This window comes from Leucoraja erinacea, chromosome 5 (assembly GCF_028641065.1).
Source record: "Leucoraja erinacea ecotype New England chromosome 5, Leri_hhj_1, whole genome shotgun sequence".
NCBI classification, from domain to species: Eukaryota; Metazoa; Chordata; class Chondrichthyes; order Rajiformes; family Rajidae; genus Leucoraja; species Leucoraja erinaceus.
In genome coordinates, this window is record NC_073381.1 from 21,261,361 (window position 1) to 21,281,169 (window position 19,809).

The 19,809-nt window shown below is 45.6% G+C and overlaps 1 long non-coding RNA gene across 2 annotated transcripts in view; it reads right to left on the reverse strand.

Annotated features, from left to right (window-relative positions):
- Positions 1-614: 614 nt before the first annotated feature.
- The window catches only part of LOC129697028 (uncharacterized), a 38,397-nt gene continuing 19,202 nt past the window's right edge, over positions 615-19,809 (reverse strand). Inside the window, exon 3 of one of the 2 annotated variants that reach the window (XR_008723436.1) lies at positions 615-7,215. This is a non-coding gene — a long non-coding RNA (uncharacterized LOC129697028). Of the gene's footprint in view, positions 7,216-16,472; positions 16,800-19,809 lie in introns of those variants that run through there. The other variant, XR_008723437.1, reaches the window with a different exon arrangement.

Genomic DNA, 19,809 nt, shown 5'->3' on the forward strand with positions numbered 1-19,809 from the left:
ACCTATTTTCTGACATGTTTGCACATGTTTCTAAGCCTTACAAGATGACCCTGGAATGCAAGGATGAATCAGCTGGTAGAATATAGAAATGAAGAGTTGCAGTTGCTGGCCTACCAAAAAAAGACTCAAAATGCTGAAGAAACTCAGCGGGTCAGGCAGCATCCATGGAGAACATGTGTAGGTGATGTTTCGGGTTAGAGGCACTAGTCACTTGTGACTGCTAGTTCTCCAGGGATTCTTCCTGACCAGCTGAGTTTGCCAGGGATGCTACTGTTTACAAAGTCACCAATGAACTTGGAAAAGAGGCAAACTGTCTGAGTATCCTTGTGGAAACAATGAACTGCAGATGCTGGCTTACAATAAAAAGACACAAAGTGCTAAAGCTACTCAGCGGGTCAGGCAATATCCCTGGACACCATGGACAGGTGTTGTTTCGGGTTGTGACCCTTCTTCAGACTGAAGGAATAGAGGAAAGAAAGCGAGTAAGGAAAGGTGAGGGGAAGGAGTGGAGCAAAAATTGGCAAGTGATAGGTGGATTGAAGTGAGGCGCGGTGATCGGCAGATAATGTCTCCCCTGCTGGAGACTGGAGGACTGAAATGACAGCCCAGTCATCAACCAATCTGGATTGGAAAGTCAATGCCACTGGCATAAGGAGCCTCGATGGACGGGAGCATTCCTCTCAGGGTGGCAAAGACATCGAGTGTGGCACGCAGTGGTGGGTGGTCCAGTGGGATAGAAGCACTGGCCGTGAAGGGCGGACAGACCTCTCAGGGGGGCGGACAATGAGCGGATGGAGGTGGAGATGGAGGTGGAGTGAAGGAAGGCCAATGAGAATGAACCACAGTGAGGGGGAGGGTGGAGGCCTCAAGTTTCACGAGGAGGCCTTAAATTAGCCAAATAGTTGTTCCACAATAAGCCGTGTGTGTGAATGATGTGACATTAGATTTTGATATTGACACCATTGAGTATATTGCCCCGACCTCCAGCTGTTGTTAATATTTTCCTCCTCAACTTGTCAGTCCGACAACCGCAAATTGTGCACATTAAAATATCCCTTTTGTTCAATACTTCCAAGGTCAGAGCAGTGCAGTATAACAGATGCGATGATAAGAGTTAACATTATGTTAGGGCTTCACTGACATGCATTAAGAGCTGCTCGGTTGAATTATAGCTTTGTGACTCCTACACAGTGCCTGTGTGTATACATGCCATTTTAATGTATTATAAAGTCAAACAGTTTTTCCTCTGCCACCCTTTAATACTATCATTAGCTCAATGGGAAGCACATGTGGCACTTTGTTGCAAGAACACACCATAAGTTATCCATCAGGCACCAAGTTAGTGCAGCCCTGTGAGCCTGTAAATATTTGCACACGACACTCTTTTCTGGGTTTTTTTAAGGGAGGGCTTTAAAAATATGTGGTGTCACGTCACAGTAACGCACGGAGTGGCGGTGTGTTTCAGTTAATTGGAAGTAGTAATCAGTCATAGACATAGACAATAGACAATAGGTGCAGGAGGAGGCCATTTGGCCCTTCGAGCCAGCACCTCCATTCACTGAGATCATGGTTGATCGTCCACCATCAGTACCCCGTTCCTGCCTTCTCCCCATACCCATTGATTCCGCTAGCCCCGGTCTCTATCTAATTCTCTTTTGAATGCACCCACTGCATTGGCCTCCACTATCTTCTGAGGCAGAGAATTCTACAAATTCACAGCTCTCTGGGTGAAAACGTTTTTCTCATCTCAGTTTTAAATGGCCTCCCCTTTATTCTTGGACTGTGGCCCCTGGTTCTGGACTCCCCCAACATTGGGAACATTTTTCCTGCATCTAGCTTGTCCAGTCCTTTTATAATTTTATATGTTTCTATTAGATCCCCTCTCATCCTTCTAAATTCCAGTGAATGCAAGCCCAGTCTTTCCAATCTTTCCTCATATGACATTGCACATGTGCTGATGGCTGTGGAACTGAGGTGACTATTGACATGAGTTGAATGTGGAGGCCACCTGCCAGCCTCTCCCTTTGACCGGGCCGGTGATTTGCATTTCTGTGGCCAGTTGCTCTGTGTGATGTTTTCAAGCACTACTCAGTGCTCTGCTGAGCTTGATATTATGGAGACTTTCCGATTGCCCTGGACCCGACCCTGTCATATGATTAATAATCAGTCGCATGGGGACTTCCGAGACTCCTGCTGCCCCTTCATGTCTATCCATAACCACGTTAAAAGAAAAGAAACATTTTTATAATTTGCCGCCTAGCCAATGGAGGTAAATATGCTTCCAGCAAGCTCAATAAAGGAGTAATTAAAACATTTCCCCCTCTGTGCTCTGTCATTTTAAGCATTTGACAATCTATGCTTCAGAAATAATTCATAAGGAAAATCCACCTTCCCATGAGGGGATGATTTGATGGTTTACAATACAACGTTCATTGCTCGCTTTTGTACAAGCCATTGAATAACCAAAATATGCTCGGCAAGGCAGGCAGCAAGCACAGAGAAACGGGGTTTCATTGATTTAGGAACAGTTAAAATTCAGGTTTTTGTCACAGTCCAGAATAGGAGATGCAATATTCTGCAGCTTGGAGGGTGTGAAGAATATGGAGTTGCTATGGGGATCAATGGAGGGATTGTGAAGAAAGGGAAAATATTTATTGTCAAAACATTGCTTTAACAGTCTTGGCATGATTTACCACTTGCAAACCAGTGCAATATAAAGCATTTTGTTTTTGATTTGCTAATTATTACTTCCCACTCCTTCTCATTCCTCAGAAATCCCTTTGCTCATTGATGTGCTGATCATCAGATTAATACTAGTGTACTCTTGTCAGCAAACTCCTACACACAATGACGAGAAGCAGTGGTGACAAAGGTAGTCTCATTCCCTGTGAATGTGCTATCCATCTGGAAGAACCTACCACAGGAAATGAGCAAAAAGGAAAATATCAACAACATGGGCTTTGGAGATGCTTCACGTAAAGAAGCCAATGCAGGTATCTTCCATCCTTAATATGATGATCAGGATGTGGAATCTCATGGACAAGGGAGTTTTGGAAGCTCCAGGATGTCGGGTGAATGGGATGGTGCAGGTGATATGGGTTTGGCTAGGAGTGGCAATGTTTTGGATGACAAAGTCTGTGGAGGCTGGAAGATGAAGGGTTGAGACTCTGAGGAGACTAAATTCTTGAGAGAGCAACAGCATTTTATTTAGTTTAGCGTAGAAGTACAGAGTGGAAACAGACCCATTGGCCCACCGAGTCTGTGCAGACCAACGAACCCTTGTACACCAGTTCTATCCTACACGGGACAATTTACGGAAGCCAATTAACCTACAAACCTGCATGTCTTGAACCCGGATCTCTGACGCTCTAAATCAACAACTCTAGCGCTGCGCCACTGTGTCACCCCCAGGCATGGACAATTGTTTTAGGAATCAGTGAGCTGAGCCACAGTGAAAGCCTTGATGATGAAGTAGATAGTAGCAGCTCATCTCGGTGTGCAATGTGCAATATCAGCCTATGCACGACCTGGTCCAGCCTCTGGTGCTGGGGAGGGAGCTGGAGTTGGTGTGTACATGAACAAGACTATAAACGATTCCTTTGGTTTTGGTTTCCCAATGGACAGCTGAAGGAAATGCCGAGCTCATCAGTGCCACACTTTAGAGGCGGTTCAGGGGCGTGAGGAAGGTGGTGGAAAAGTGGCACTGAGTGAAAGTGATGCTGTGTTTCCAGATGGTACAAGACAGTAGAGGGTACAGGGTGCCTGTAGCTGTGGGAGACTGAGTGATGTGAGCTGCAAACGCAAGCGAGGATAATGCTATCGATCAATACAACACTGAACGAGGCCTTTTGGCCCATCGTGCCAGTGCTGGTCAATTCATGGAACTATCTAGTCAGCAGTACTTTGCCTGCCAATTAAACTTCTATTACATATTCCGGCTTGAGCTAATGTAGGGTTGGGGACTGAGTGATGAGAGAAATATGTTATATGGGAATAAGCTGGCATTGTCGTTGTGTGACCACTGTGCATTTATGTTGCAGCAGAGCTTATGGAGCGGTATCTTATTCTGCACCAGCGACCAGCCAGGGTACCTTCATATTGCTGAGTGAAAGGATGAGGTCTCTCTTGACTCGTACTCTCAAAGCTACATCAAGCATCCGTCTGACCTGCTTGCTATTTTAGCATTGGCCGCAATCAAACTGATTGGATCCACATTAGAAAAAAAACCAATGTTCCCTGGCATTGTACCAATGGCATGCAATTCAGAGTGAACAGCCTAGCTTGACTCGAATGACTAGCAGATTTGATCATGCAAGTCTGGTATATGCCAGATAGCCAGGCTGTTACGATCTTACTCGCTTGTTAAAAAGCAAGCTGTTGGCAACCTTTAATTGGCAACAAAAAGAGATGAATCCCTCCGTCATAACGTACTAATGGATCAGGCCACAGTCTCCTGGCTGGAGTTGTTGCTAATCGGTTATGACCAGAGACTGGCAGAGCTCCCAGTAAGTGGCATTGTGCTGCTTCTTTACAATGGCTCCAGTGGCAGTCTGTCAACACTACTTCAACAAACACATCAGGATTGGCAGCAATTAATTAACAGGCATTCCAGCGGTGACTAGATTTAGAGATGGGATCTCCACGTATGCACTGCCACCTATTCCTTGGACAGGAACTGCATTCCTCCAATAAATCCCATCTGCACCCTCTCCGTCTTGTTATCCCACCCAAAGAGTGGTGCCCAGAATTGGATGTAATATTCCTCTTGAATCTCATTTGTGTCTCAGTTGTTTCCTACAACTTCCTTTTTCTTGCACTTTTTTTCCCCCCAATAATAAAACTAAGAATACTATTTGTTTTGCATTCATCAGTAAGATGCAACTGAATTCCAATGGTGTGGTGCATAAAATGGAAGAAGGGTCTCGACCCGAAACGTCACCCATTCCTTTTCTCCAGAGATGCTGCCTGTCCCTCTGAGTTACTACAACAATTTGTGTCTATCTGCGGTTTAAACCAGCATCTGCAGTTACTTCCTACATAAAACGGAGGAGTGTTTTCTATCATATCTATCACAAAGTCCACTGGTCTTAAAGAACTCTGTGGATTGTGCATTTTTTACAGCCTCCAAGAACCTTGAAAAGAGGCAAACAGTCTGAATATCTTTGTAGGAACAATGAACTGCAGATTCTGGTTTACAAAAAAGATGCAAGGTGCTGGAATATCTCATCTTATCAGGCCACATTCCTGGAGAATGTGGATATGTGATATTTCAAGTCAGGATCCTGCTTCAGATTGAAGGAGGGTCCTGTCTCAAAATGTTACCTACCCTTGTTCTCCATGGATGCTGCCTGACCCACCGAGTTACTCCAGCATTTTATGTATTTTTCTGAGCATCCTTGTGTTTCCCTTGCATATGAGGCGATTGTTCTTGAACAAGGGCTGAACAGGCTTTGACAGCAGAGTATTTTATTGTAAGAAGTATCTTAACAGATTTTACAGCAAAAGCAAAACATGGAATAGGATGTGGCATGGAAAATCTGCTACAGATTGCTGTCAGTCCAGTCCATCTTCAAGTCGATGATTTAATCAAAATTAACGCAAGGGAAATACAACTCAATACGGCTCGCAGAAACTATTATATTCTTGCCCTTTCCTGTGCAGACATGAAAGATTGACCTTTTGTTTTATGTACAGGTGGGAATACTTTGCAAGAAAAACAGGTGTGCTTAGGAACTAGAAACCACTCTGTGTGGCATCACAATCCCTTGATAAACCACGTGGTTATAATGTTTCTTTGTGGTCGTACTTGGCTCTACAATAAACAAGTTATCTCGCAGCTGTGAAAATTGTGACCCCCACAATGTCATTCAAATTAAAAATCCAAGGAAAAAAAAAAAAATCCTTTGAAAGTAAAAACATTAATCATACTGCTTTTGTTTGGACAGTTCAGAATTATGTGCAGCGAGGTATACAATTCCTTCCTTTAATGTAGCAACCTTTTCATTCAATCAAATTAAAGATTGGCTTTTATTTCCAGGAAGTACCAAGTTTGGGGCTTAAGTTGTTTATTGATTCCTTTGTGTTAAATCTGCTTTCCACCTCTCTTGCTTTGACATTTTTGTCTTCCCTTTAAGGTAAAAATAATGTCCCATCTCCAAGTGGGAACAGCACCGTTGCCACAGTGTTATAATCTCTTATCAATAGTCAGGGCTTTTAGTGGATTTGGGCCTCTTACAGTTTGTAGATCACTGTGTTTAAGAGGAACGAGACATTTTTAAGATACTACAGTAGTTGCAAGTAGACAGAAACAAAGACAGGTTTTCAGTCAAACTGTTGCCAGTGTGGGTTTCCTTTATTTTACAAAAGTACACTGCGCATACCCGCACACATATTCACGACTGATAAGATAATTAATATTTAACATGACACAAATAACCCCATTTGGTACACAGTTGTTAAAGATACAGTTAGCATTATATACACTACAACAGTGGAGCAAGATTTGGGGTCACAGTGTCACTCTAAAGATCTGGGTTTGAACCTGGCAGTAGACAATGTCCATGTGGAGTTTGCACGTTCTCCCAGTGTCTTCCCGTTTCTCTTGGATGCTCCGGTTTCCCCCCAATATACCAGTTTGGCTACTGTAAGTCACCCCTAAGAGTGGCTAATAGCACCAAAGAAACACAAGGGAGTTGATAGGAATCTGTGAGAGAGCTGACATTTGCAGGTGTAAAGGGAGATAAGGAAGTGATTGGGATAATGGAATTGTATCCCCGAGAGATGGTATGTATCTGATCTCCCAAGGGCATGACACATTATGAAGTGTTCTGCACACTGTACCCATTAATCAATATGACCTTTACATTCATTGCTTTGTAGCTATAAATGCCATAGTGAAGATTTTCATTCCCCCAAATGCACTTTATTCATTATGTGTATAACTGGGACAGGTAATTGTCTTCATGCATTCTGCGAAACAATTCAATGCATTCACTTACGATGAGTCAATGCCACTCACATTTCCACTTTAACCACTACATTCATGCAGCCTTTGCAAGGTTGTTACACAGTGTCCAGTGACAGAATGTGGTGCCTCCCCACAGAGTCTTTGCGGTGGCCACACTGAGCTTCAGCCATCCTCCATAAAGTGCTCTTGGCGATATTTGCCTACGGACATCTCCTTCCACTGGAAGACCAACAAATTTCAGGCAGACCCTGGGGGAAAAAAATTTTAGTTTAGTTTAGTTAGTTTAGAGGCACAGCGTGGAAACAGGCTCTTCGGCTCACCAAGTCCGCACCGACCAGCGATCCCCGCACATTAACGCAACCCTACACACACTAGGGACAATTTTGCATTTTTAACATTTATACCAAGCCAATTAACCTACAAACCTGCAGTGTTGGAGGAAACTGAAGATCTCTGTGAAAAACCAGGTCACGGGGAGAACGTACAAGCTCCTAACAGACAAGCACCCATAGTCAGGATCGAACCCGGGTCACTGGCACGGTAAGACAGTAGCTCTATTGCTGCGCCACCATTTTTTGCCAAACCACTATTAGACTTCGCATGAATTATTACATTCAGCTTTTTGTTGCCACGTCTAAATTGTTAAAATACATCTCTTGATGCTCCTGAACACATCATCACTGATGTAACCTGGGGTTATTGGGTGTTTCGGGTCTTTCAACATCAGACACCCTCACCTAGGCAATCCAGCCATGGTTGATCAGACCACGACTTGTGTTCAGCTGGGATTCGTTGTCCCCATGGACCTCCTCTCCTGATCCAGAGCCATCCCGAGGCTTTCTTCACTGCCTCTGTGGTGTTCTTGATGGCTCTTCTCCTCGCCACTCCGTTGATGCCCAGTGCACTCAAAGCTTTGTAGATCGATTGCCCTGCAAAACCTCTGCAGCCAACCTCGATGGGCATACACCTTGCCTTCCAGCCCTGCTTACGGCAGTCCATGACCAGCTCTTCATACTTGGCCATCTTCCTCTCGTGCGCCTCCTCCAGACGGTCCTCCCACGGCACTGTCCGTTCCAACAAGACGATGTTTTTGGTTGCCTCTGAGACCAGGAGGATGTCTGGCCTCAGGGTGGTCGTAACGATGTGCTGTGGGAACTTCAGCTGTTTCACCAGGTCTACAAAAAGCTGCCAGTTTGAATGTAATGGATGTTTGTGATTTTGGAGCGGATAGAAAGTAAGAATCTGGTCCCAGAACGAGGGACTGCAAGATCTGGAGAAGCTAGAGACTTGTATTTGTTCTCTGAGAATGAGTATATTTTTAAGCCACAAATTGTTCCAATGTGGACAACACTAACCTGAAAGGGTTGTGGAAGCAGGTTCAGCTCGCAGTCATGTACAAATCTGAAAACAATTAAATATTTGCTATTTATCATCTTTTATAATTTTTGTTGCATTCTCCCAGAGTTAAAGGTTCAAGATTATGTATTAAAACATCTTGAATCAATTGTGCTTCAACAATTGTTTTCTCCCAACAACGGCAGCAGAAGCAGATTCAGTAGTGACTTTGAAAAGAGAATTGAGTAAACACTTAAAATGGAAGCGTTTGCAGGACAATGGTGAAAAGACAGTGCATTGCAACTGATGGAACAGTGCTTTCAAAGGGCCAGCATCAGCAGAATGGGCCGAATGAGCTCTTTGGGTTTCTATGAGAAAGAGGGAGTAGAGAATAAGAAAAGATGGAAAGGGCAAAAGAGAAGTGAAAACAATTTCTACAAGGAAGTCTTTTAAAAGTAGAGAGAGGTGACTGTCGTTGGCAGTAAAGTTTTCATTGAGATTGACCTAACTGCAAATTGGAGTGAATATGACTCTCAGTACCTTTTTCCCCAGGGTGGAAATGTCAAACACTGGAGGGCATAGCCTTAATGTGAAAGAGGCAAAGTTTAAAGGAGATGTGCGAGGTAAGTCTTTTTATACAGAGAATAGTGGGTGTCTGGAACGCACTGCCAGGGAGGCACAATGGTGGAGGGATACATCGCCATGGCCTACTCCTGCACCTAATTTCTATGTTTCTATGTTTCTATGATACAATAGTGGATTTCAAGATGCTTTTATATAGGCATATAGATATGCAGGGAATGGAGGAATACGTATTATGTGCAAGCAGAAGAGATTAGTTTAAGTTGATATCATAGGAAGGAATTGCAGATGCTGGTTTAAACCAAACATAAACATAAAATGCTGGAGTAACTCAGCGGGATAGGCAGCATCTCTGGATAGAAGGAATGGATGACGTTTCGGGTCGAGACCTTTCTTCAGACATGTTGGCTAAAGCACCTATTCAATCAGTCTGGAGAAAGGTCCCGACCTGAAACATCACCTATCCATTTTCTCCAGAGATGCTGCCTGACCTGACCCCTTTAGTTACTCCACATATTGTGTCTCTCCTGGTGATTGAGACGCAGGCAAGGCACTAATTGCTGCCCATGGGTTGTATTCATGTGCAGCGAGCCTGTGGCTGATCATTGGTCATCATGCGAACAGAGGTCTGATATTGTCAATGGTTAGTGCTGGTTAAAGGCGGACTGGGCATCTTTAAATGGCTAAGGCATTGAAGCTGCAAGAAGTGGGTTGTCGATGGTATCTGTCTGAGCACTTGCTGACTGTGGCCGATGTTGCGGCCTGCAAAGTTGCACTTCCTCTGGACGCCCACTGGAGGCGGTGGTGGAATCCGCCGCAGTCCATGAAGATGGCTGAGTTCACATGAAAACCACTTAAGGTGACGTGCGTGTAGTCAACAGCTCCTTGCATCATGGGGACTCTTGCGAACCAAGCAAGCTTCAGTGACTACAGGGGGTTTGACCATCGGGCCTCTTTGCCTCTACGTTTCCAGGCCAGATGAGGAGCCCAGACCCAAACTCGCTAGAATTTAGAAGATTGAGGGGGGATCTTATAGAAACTTACAAAATTCTTAAGGGGTTGGACAGGCTAGATGCAGGAAGATTGTTCCTGATGTTGGGGAAGTCCAGAACTAGGGGTCACAGTTTAATGATAAAGGGGAAATCCTTAATGATAAAGGGGAAAAACATTTTTCACACAGAGAGTGGTGAATCTCTGGAACTCCCTGCCACAGAAGGTAGTTGAGGCCAGTTCATTGGCTATATTTAAGAGGGAGTTAGATGTGGCCCTTGTGGCTAAAGGGATCATGGGGTATGGAGAGAAGGCAGGTACAGGATACTGAGTTGGATGATCAGCCATGATCATATTGAATGGCGGTGCAGGCTCGAAGGGCCGATTGGCCTATTCCTGCACCTATTTTCTATGTTTCTATGTTTCTAAAACGTCAGCTGTCCATTTCCTTCCACAGCTGCTGCCTGATTGTATGCATTTCGGAATAGTTCCCTCCAGTTTATATCACCTTTCCGAATACTTTCTACCAAAATGCAACACTTCATGGTTATTAGCATTAACTTTCATATCTAATCTTGCTGCCCATTCATTTATAGATTTCGTGACTGAGTGCAGGGAAAGTGCAATCATTGCACCCTTGTTCAAATTGTTTTGCAGAAACTTCTGCCAAAAATATTTCCCTGAAGATCATGCTTCTCACCCACATCTCCGTTCCTTCTTCTGGCATCAGCCATATTTCCTACTTCCCATCATTCTCAATTCTCAGAGGCAAACCCGTTGGGCTGTCTCTGCCTGCAAGCAATAAACTGCAGCACCAGCCTTCAACTCACCAGAAAAAAAACCTTAATCCCACTCACACTCTTTTGAGACTAATTTTGGCTGAGCATAAAAGGGTTCAGAGCGCAGGTACAAATATAGGCAACACCTGGAGCATTTACAGTAATTAATCACTGGGCTTGGAAGTAATTTGTGATGTTTTTGAATGGTTCTTGTGGAGGGCTTTTCATTCGTTTAATGTGTGTTCAGCTTTGTGAGATTTAGAGGTTTGACTGTGATAACCAAGAATAATATCGCTGCCACAAATTAAAAGCTCAACTAGTGTGCCCTACATCTGTGGATTGTTAGTCCAAGTGTCCAAACACCATGAAAGAGATGGAGCTGGCAAGGAGACCATTGGATGCCCTGAGCAGAACCTCCTTTGCCAGCAAGAGGATGGTGGCTAGCACTTGAATAAAATGCTATGTAGAGTCACAGAGAGATGCAGCATGGAAATAGGCCCTTCGGCACACCGAGCACATGCCGACCATTCACACAATTCCTACAATAATCCCATATTTTGTTCTCACCACATTCCCATCATCTTCCACAGATTCTACCTCTCACCTACACTCCAGGGGGTAACTCACAGTGACCAATTATCCTACCAACTGGCAAGTCTTTGGGATGTGGGAGAAAACCGGAGCACCTGGGGAATTCATGCTGTAGTGGGCATTTGGCTTGTTTTGCATGTCATTGATGATGGCATGTGCCTTTAAATTTTAGACTGCCCGCTATATTGTGGGTGGGATTTATGGCGTGATTTTGGGCCTGTTTGGAGCTAAGATGCTTACGCAGAAGTTTTGTTTTTAGTGTAGTTTGAAGCCACCATGGAGAAGGTTAACCCTTCGGCCATGAGAGACCAAAGGAGATCATGCGAGGTCTAAAGGAAACCATGCGAGTTGTAAAGGAGACCATGCAAAGTGCAACTGAGACACGAGGAGTTTTTAATGTTTAAAGCAACAAACTGGAATTCGATGATAATCGTAGTAACGAGTCTCGGAGAAATTTGGATGTATCTCACTGTTTTCTATCACCAATAAAGAATTTATTTATCAAAAGACTGTGTGTTGAAGCCATATCTGCAAAGATGCTCTGAAGGTCTCTGTGAGTGAGCTCGCATGCGTATCGAAGATTTTCCCCTTACCCCTGCTCATACATTCAGCGGCTAGAGAGTTAATTTCTCGAACGATGTAAAAATCTGCCGCTGCAGATACGGCCACAGGGAGAATGTGTAAACTCTAGATTCAAGGTCACGATTGAATATCTCCCATGTTGTGAGGCAGCAGCTCTATCGGGTGTGCCACCATGCTGCTCAATTTTTTACCACTATCCTGTATCACTAACTTGATTGAATTTTTCGAGGGGGTGATGAAGGAGATTGATGAACGCAGGGCGGTGAGGATCATGTACATGGATTTTGTAAGGCTTTTGATAAGGTCCTTCATGGTAGGCAGATCCAGAAAATTAAGATGTTGGAGATTCACGATAACTTGGTCATATGCGTTCAGAACTGGTTTATTCATAAAAGACAGAGTTTTGTGGTGGAAGGTAGATATACAGCTGGAGGGCTGTGACCAGTGAAGTTCTGTAGGGATCTGTGCTGGGACCTCAGCTGTTTGTGATACTGTACATATGAATGACCTGGATATAAATGTAGATGGGTTGGTGAGTAAGTTTGCTGACAACACCAAAATTAGAGGAGCAATGAGAAATGCTCTCAGAAGATATAGCGGGATATAGATCATCTGTAGAAATGGACGGAGAAATAGCAGATGGATTTTAACCCCAGCAATGTGAGGTGTTGTACTTTGAGAGGTTGAATAGAAGGGAAAAGTATACAGTAAATACCAAGACCCTTAACATCCTGTGCAGAGGGATCTTGGAGTCCTAATCTGAGGAAAGACATTCTTGCCATAGAGGAAGTACAGAGAAGGTTCACCAGACTGATTCCTGGGATGTCAGGACTTTCATATGAAGAAAAACCGGATAGACTCGGCTTGTACTCGCTAGAATTTAGAAGATTGAGGGGGGATCTTATAGAAACTTACAAAATTCTTAAGGGGTTGGACAGGCTAGATGCAGGAAGATTGTTCCCGATGTTGGGGAAGTCCAGAACAAGGGGTCACAGTTTAAGGATAAGGGGGAAATCGTTTAGGACCGAGATGAGAAAAACATTTTTCACACAGAGTGGTGAATCTGTGGAATTCTCTGCCACAGAAGGTAGTTGAGGCCAGTTCATTTGGCTATATTTACGAGGGAGTTAGATGTGGCCCTTGTGGCTAAAGGGATCAGGGGAATGGAAAGAAGGCAGGTACAGGATACTGAGTTGGATGATCAGCCATGATCATATTGAATGGCGGTGCAGGCTCGATGGGCCGAATGGCCTACTCCTGCACCTATTTTCTATGTTTTCTATGGAGTCCAAGTTCATTGCTCATTGAAGGTGGCAGCACGAGTAGATAGGGTGGTGAAGAAGACGTATGATATGCTTGCCTTCATTGTAGGAGCATTGAATATAAGAATCAAGCAGTCATAGTGCGGCTCTATAGCATTTTGTTCAGGCTGCTTTGGGAGTATTGCATGCAGTTCTGGTCACCCCATTACAGGAAAGATGGGGAGGTTTTGGAGACGGTGCACAGGAGGTTTACCAGAATGCTGCCTGGATTTGATAGTTTCAGCCTCGGGGAGAGATTGGATAAATTTGGATTGTTTTCTCTGGAACTTTGGAATTTTGAAGGCAGACTTTGTCATAGCGTCATTGAGTGATGCAGTGTGGAAACGGGCCCTTCTGCACAACTTGCCCACAGGCAGATGTGATTAGCTTAACGGGACTATGTTCAGCACAGACACCGTATGCCAAAAGGCCCATTCCTGTGTTGTACTGTTCTGTGTTCTAGGTTCTATCCTGTATCCACTTAAAATCCCAGTATTCCAGGACAAAAATCTGAAGTTAAATGTTATCTCATGACTTATACTTGTAACACCAGATGAGTTATTTATTAATAACGTACTTGCAACCTCTGCATCAGTAATTTAGCATTTGGATGAAACTGTCAGAATTCTGTCCTTAATTAGTTCCCTCTTGAGCTGTGGGCAGCCTATATTCCGCTGTGATTATGCAAGTAGAAAGTCTTACACCCTTGCAGCATATTGCAGGTTACTCAAACTCTATTAATTTCTGGGGACCACGACATCTTCCTTTCTTAACATCCACAGCATCGTCTGAAGAAGGATTCCAACCCAAAACGTCACCCATCCTTTTTCTCCATAGATGCTGCCTGACCCAGAGTTCCTCCAGCACGTTATGTCTATCTTCGGTATAAACCAGCATCTGCAGTTCCTTCCTTAACAATTGTTTGATTTTCCTGATGAATCAGAAAAATAATGAACAGGAGCAGGAATAGATTACTCGGCCTTTCTATTCTGCTCCACAAAATCATAGAAACATAGAAATTAGGTGCAGGAGTAGGCCATTCGGCCCTTCGAGCCTGCACCACCATTCAATATGATCATGGCTGATCATCCAACTCAGTATCCCGTACCTGCCTTCTCTCCATACCCCCTGATCCCCTTAGCCACAAGGGCCACATCTAACTCCCTCTTAAATATAGCCAATGAACTGGCCTCAACTACCCTCTGTGGCAGAGAGTTCCAGAGATTCACCACTCTCTGTGTCAAAAAGTTCTTCTCATCTCGGTTTTAAAGGATTTCCCCCTTATCCTTAAGCTGTGACCCCTTGTCCTGGACTTTCCCAACATCGGGAACAATCTTCCTGCATCTAGACTGTCCAACCCCTTAAGAATTTTGTAAATTTCTATAAGATCCCCTCTCAATCTCCTAAATTCTAGAAAGTATAAACCAAGTCTATCCAGTCTTTCTTCATAAGACAGTCCTGACATCCCAGGAATCAGTCTGGTGAACCTTCTCTGCACTCCCTCTATGGCAATAAAGTCCGAACTGAAAATCAGAACTGATTTTCAACCTCAGGGTCATCTAACTGTATTATACTCATATCTCTTGATTCCTTTAAAGGCCAGAAATCTATTGATCTCGGCTTTGATTGAACATAACAGGAGAGCCTCCCCAGCATAGGGGATTCCTAAGATTCATTGCCATCTAGAACTCCAATGATCCACTGCCTTCTGGAATTCTGGAACTCCAAACAGCCACCATTTTCTATGCTTGCAAAGATCCACCACCCTCTGCAATTAACAAAGGTTTCAATTAGATTCCCTTTCATTCCACTAAACTCTAGAGAATGCAGACCTAACAGGACACAGAGACTCTATTATCTGTGTAACCCTTCTTGTGGATTTTCTCTGCACTGACTCAATGAACAGTATGCATTTCTTTAGTGTAGGATTTAAAAAATGGTGCATAAACACCAGGCCTATATATAATTGCACCGACTTCTTTATTTCTGTACTCAAACCTTCTTGTCATTAAGACCAATATACATTTTGGCTTCCAGATCACTAGCTTCACCTGCATGTTGACTTTTAACCTACAAGGATTCACTCATCTCTCTGAACATCAACACTACCCAATCCATCACCATTTGAAAAATGCTCATGGTTTTTTGTTTGGTGCACCAAAGTACTGTATTTGTATTGATGTTTTTCCACATTATTTCCACATCTGCCCAGTTCTGACATGTTCACGGAGTTTGTCCATATCCCCATGAATCTCCTTTATACCCTTCTTCCTACACATAATCCCTCCTGGGATTGTGCCATCAGATTCCTTGGCTGCTTCCTTAAGCATCGCCCTTAATGGGTTCCATTTGTGACTGCAGTTGTCGGGACCTCAACCGTGGTCGAGACCTCAACCTTCCGCAGCCGTCGCTGCGGGCGTCCAGATGTGCAGACAGGTAAAAGTCAAGGTAAGTCCAGAGTCGGCTCTTCCCCACCGGAGACTGCGGCTTCAGGTTGGTGTAGGCCGCAGGCCGGCGGTCGAAGATTTAAAGTACCTGCCGCGCCACAGCCAGAAGCACCGCAGACCGCAGAGCCGGCGGTCGAAGCTCCTCTCCACGGGTGATGGTAAGTCCACGCCGGACCCGCGGTAGAAGTTGGCAGCGGGTCGGCATTCTGAGTTTCTTCTTCCCCCGGGTCCCCCACGAGGGATCCCTGGCTGCGGACGCCGCGCCATCAACCCTGGCAGTGTGTTCCAGGCACCCATCATGCTTTGTGTAAAAAAATAGTGCCCTGCACATTTATTTGGAACTTTGCCCTTTCATCTTAAAAATATGCCTTCCAGTCTTTGCCATTTCTAGCCTGGGAAAAAGGTTCTATTGATGCCACTCATAACTTGATATACTTCAGTCAGGTCTCCAAGTCGGCCTCCAACACTCCAGAGAAATGTTGCTTTGTTGCAACCCTGATTTTGCTTAGTGTTATCATGCTGTGTGCTATGTCTACATCACATAAGTAATATGCAGTCCTGCCACTTTTTCTTTGCGACTGGTGAGTCATTTGTCAGGATTATATATGTTATCGGGAAATGAAACACCAATCCTCTGTTGAAATTGTGAAGAATATCAACAGTCACCTGATATTAGAAGTTAGATTAGAAGGTCAGGTTAGAATTCTTGGATTTCAATATCATTTGTGATGAAAACTTGCCTCTCAACAGTTTATTAATGAAATATCCTGGCATTTCCTCACTGAGGTGGAGTAACATGACACGAAGATTATTGTAAATTTGCTTCCACATCACATGGTTTAATGGGCCTTTGTCAATCAGTAGATTTATTCATGGATTATAAATGTATTGACAAATATGATGAATAACTAGGGCACATTTGGAACAATCAGAATTATTGTTTGGACAGAAAAAGCTGGAGTAACTCATCGCGACAGGCAACATCTCTGGAGAGAAGGAATGGGTGACGTTTCGGGTCGAGACCCTTCTTCAGACTGAAAGTCATGGGAGAGGGAAATGAGAGATATAGGCAAAGATGTAGAGATATCTATATTACTAAAAGTCTGATCTTGACCACTTCCTGTTGTTCTGTATATTGATTTTAGAAAAAACGCTGCCACTTACGGCTGTGATTTTTGGCCATCTTAGTCGCCCTCAGCAGCGCAGGACAAGAGGATTTTTCCCACTGATGAAAAATAAAACAGTTATTAGTGTTTAAAAAATGTTGAGATTCTCTCTCCTGAAGGCCACGCCCCTTTCGGGGAGACTATAAAACCCAGAAGTGCTGAGTGCCTCAGTCAGTCTCTGCAAGATGGGGGAAGCGAGAGGGTCACGTCTCTCAGTCTGAGCTGTGAATAACACTGAACACATGTCTACTAAACTGTGAGTGGTTTTACTGACCTGTCAATATCCTTAATGTGGTTTGAAAATATAGTTTGGAAATGCTAAAGCTGTGTTGCCTTTTGTTTGGAAATGCTAAAGCTGTATTGCCTTTGGTTTGGAAATGCTAAAGCTGTGTTGCCTTTGGTTTAGAAACGCTACAGCTGTGTTGCATTTGGCTTGGAAATGCTAAAGCTGTATTGCCTTTGGTTTGGAAATGCTAAAGCTGTGTTGCCTAATTAAATTTGCCTTGCCTAATTAAAGTTGCTTTGCCTAATTAAAGTTAATAAGGGGGAGGAGGAGGGGAACTATAAAACCCAGAAGTGAGGGCGTGGCTCAGCCTCTGCAAGATTGAGGAGGGAGAGGTCATGACTCGCTGTCTTTAGTGGCCTTGCACCCTGCTTGAAGTGGTAAGAAACTGCACTTGAGTTTGGTGACCTTGCACCCAGCACCCAGCTCCGCTCCCAGGGCTCTGGATTGGAAAAAAAAACACACGTGCTTCAGCTCTGGTTTCCCGAGAGAACCAAAGAGATGCTGAGGAGCACCCGAGTGATGACGTCGCAAAGAACGACACGCAGTACGCTCGCGCCTTGAACCCGAGAGCTGCCGAGGGCTTTTTACTATTCGGGCCCTATATTATAATTCTCTCTCTCTCTCTCTCCCCCTGGGCTCTCTCCACTTTTCGCAGCACCCTCCTCTCCCCCCTCGACCTCTCACCCCATCCTCTTCTCCTCCTCTTTCCCCCCCCCTCACCCCCTCCCTGCTCCCCCTCTCACCCCTCCCCCTCTCACCCCTCCCCCTCTCACCCCTCCCCCTCTCACCCCTCCCCCTCTCACCCCTCCCCCTCTCTGCCCCCTCTCTCTCTCTCCACTGCTCCCCTCCCTCCCCCCCCCCCCCCCCCCCCCCCCCCCCACCCCCCCCCCCCCCCCCCCCCCCCCCCCCCCTCCCCCCCCACCCCCCCCCCCCCCCCCCCCCCCTCCCCCCCCCCCCTTCCCCCTCCCCCCCCCCCCCCCCCCCCCCCCTCCCCCCCCCCCCCTCCCCCTCTGTATCCCCCCCCTCCCCCTCCCCCCTCCTCCCTGCTCCCCCTCTCCCCCTCCCTCTCTCCTCCTCTCTCTCCCCCCTCCTTTTCCTCCCCTCCTCTCTTCCCCATCATCTCTCCCCTCTACTCTCGCACCCTTCCCTCCCCCCCCTCCCCCTCCACTCCCTCCCTTTCCCCCTCTACCTCCCTCCTCTCTTCCCCCTCCTCTCTTCCGTCCTCTCTCCCCCCAACCTCTCCCCTCTCATCGCTCTTTCCCCCCTTCCTCCCCCTCTACTCCCCCATTTCTCCCCTTCCCTCTACCCCCCCCCTCTACCCCCCTCAACCCCCCCCTCCTCCTCTCTCTCCCTCCCCCCTGTCCTCACCATCCCCACTACCCCCCCCTCGTCCCCCTCCCCCTCTCCGTCCACCCACCTCCCTCCACCCTCTGCCCCACTCCTCCCACCCTCCTCTCTACCCCCATCCTCTCTCCTCCCCCCCCCCCCCCCTCCTCTCTCTCTCTCTCCTCTCGCCCCTCCTTTCTCTCCCCTCTACTCTCTCCCCCGGCCATCCCCCCCCCTCTACCCCCTCCCTCTCTCTCCCCCCTTCCCCCCCCCCCCCTCCCCTCTACATCCCCCTCTGTTTGCCCCCCACTCTCCCCCTTCCCCATCCGCTCTCACCCCCCCCTTCTCTCCCCTGTGTGTGTGGGGGGTGGTTTGTGTGTGTGTGATGCCGCAGGCCGCCACCCCCCCCCCAACGGGTCCCCTTTGGTCTAGTGTATATATATAAAACAAGGAATGGTAGATATGCAAAAAAGTAACGATGATAAAGGAAAAGCCATTGTTATCTGTTTATTGGGTGAAAATTAGATGCTGGTGCGACTTGGGAGGGGTGGAGAGGGACTTCAGATATGTGCCACGCTGAGCAATTGATTCTTCTGCTGCTTCCCTTGTATAATGGACACAGTTGTCTCCTGTTATGCATTCAGCCGTAGAGTAAAGTATTATAGTCACTGCAGGTTTTATTTCGACATACTAAAGTTAATTTAGAGTCATAGAGCATGGAAACAGGCCCTCAGCACAACTCGCCCACATTGATCAAGGTGACCATGCAAGTTAATCCCATTTTCCCACTTTTGTCACATAACCCTGTAAACCTTTCCTATTCATGTACCTGTCCAGGTGTCATTTTAATATTGTATTGCACCTGTCTCACCCATATCAGCTGGCAGCTCATTCCATACACCTGCCACCCTCTGTGTGAAAAGGTTGATGGATGAAAGGAAGGAGCAATCACTTTAATAGGATTAGAAAGGTGCCTTCACTCAAATGGGATTATATTATAAACCACCTAAAGCCCGCAGAAGATAGTGGATCAGATATGTAGACAGATTATGGAAGGATGCAAGGACCACAGGGTTGTTGTAGTGGGTGACTTTAACTTCCACAATATTGACTGGGACTTACTCAGAGTAAGAGGATTGGACAGGGCAGAATTTGATTCCAAGAAGGTTTCCTTAAACAGTATCTGGATAGTCCAACTTGAGGAGGGACCATACTGGACCTTGTATTGGGGAACAAGCCTGGCCAGATGACTGGTGTTAAGGTTGAAGAGCATTTTGGAGATAGTGACCCCACTCTAGAACTTTTAAGATTGTTTTGGATAGGGATAGGTCTGGGGAGGGCTGCCATAGGAAGGAACTGTTTATATGGAAGATAGGCACAAAGTGCTGGAATAACTCCGTTTTTCTCCAGAGATGCTGCCTGACCCGCTGAGTTACTCCAGCACTATCTTCGGCTGT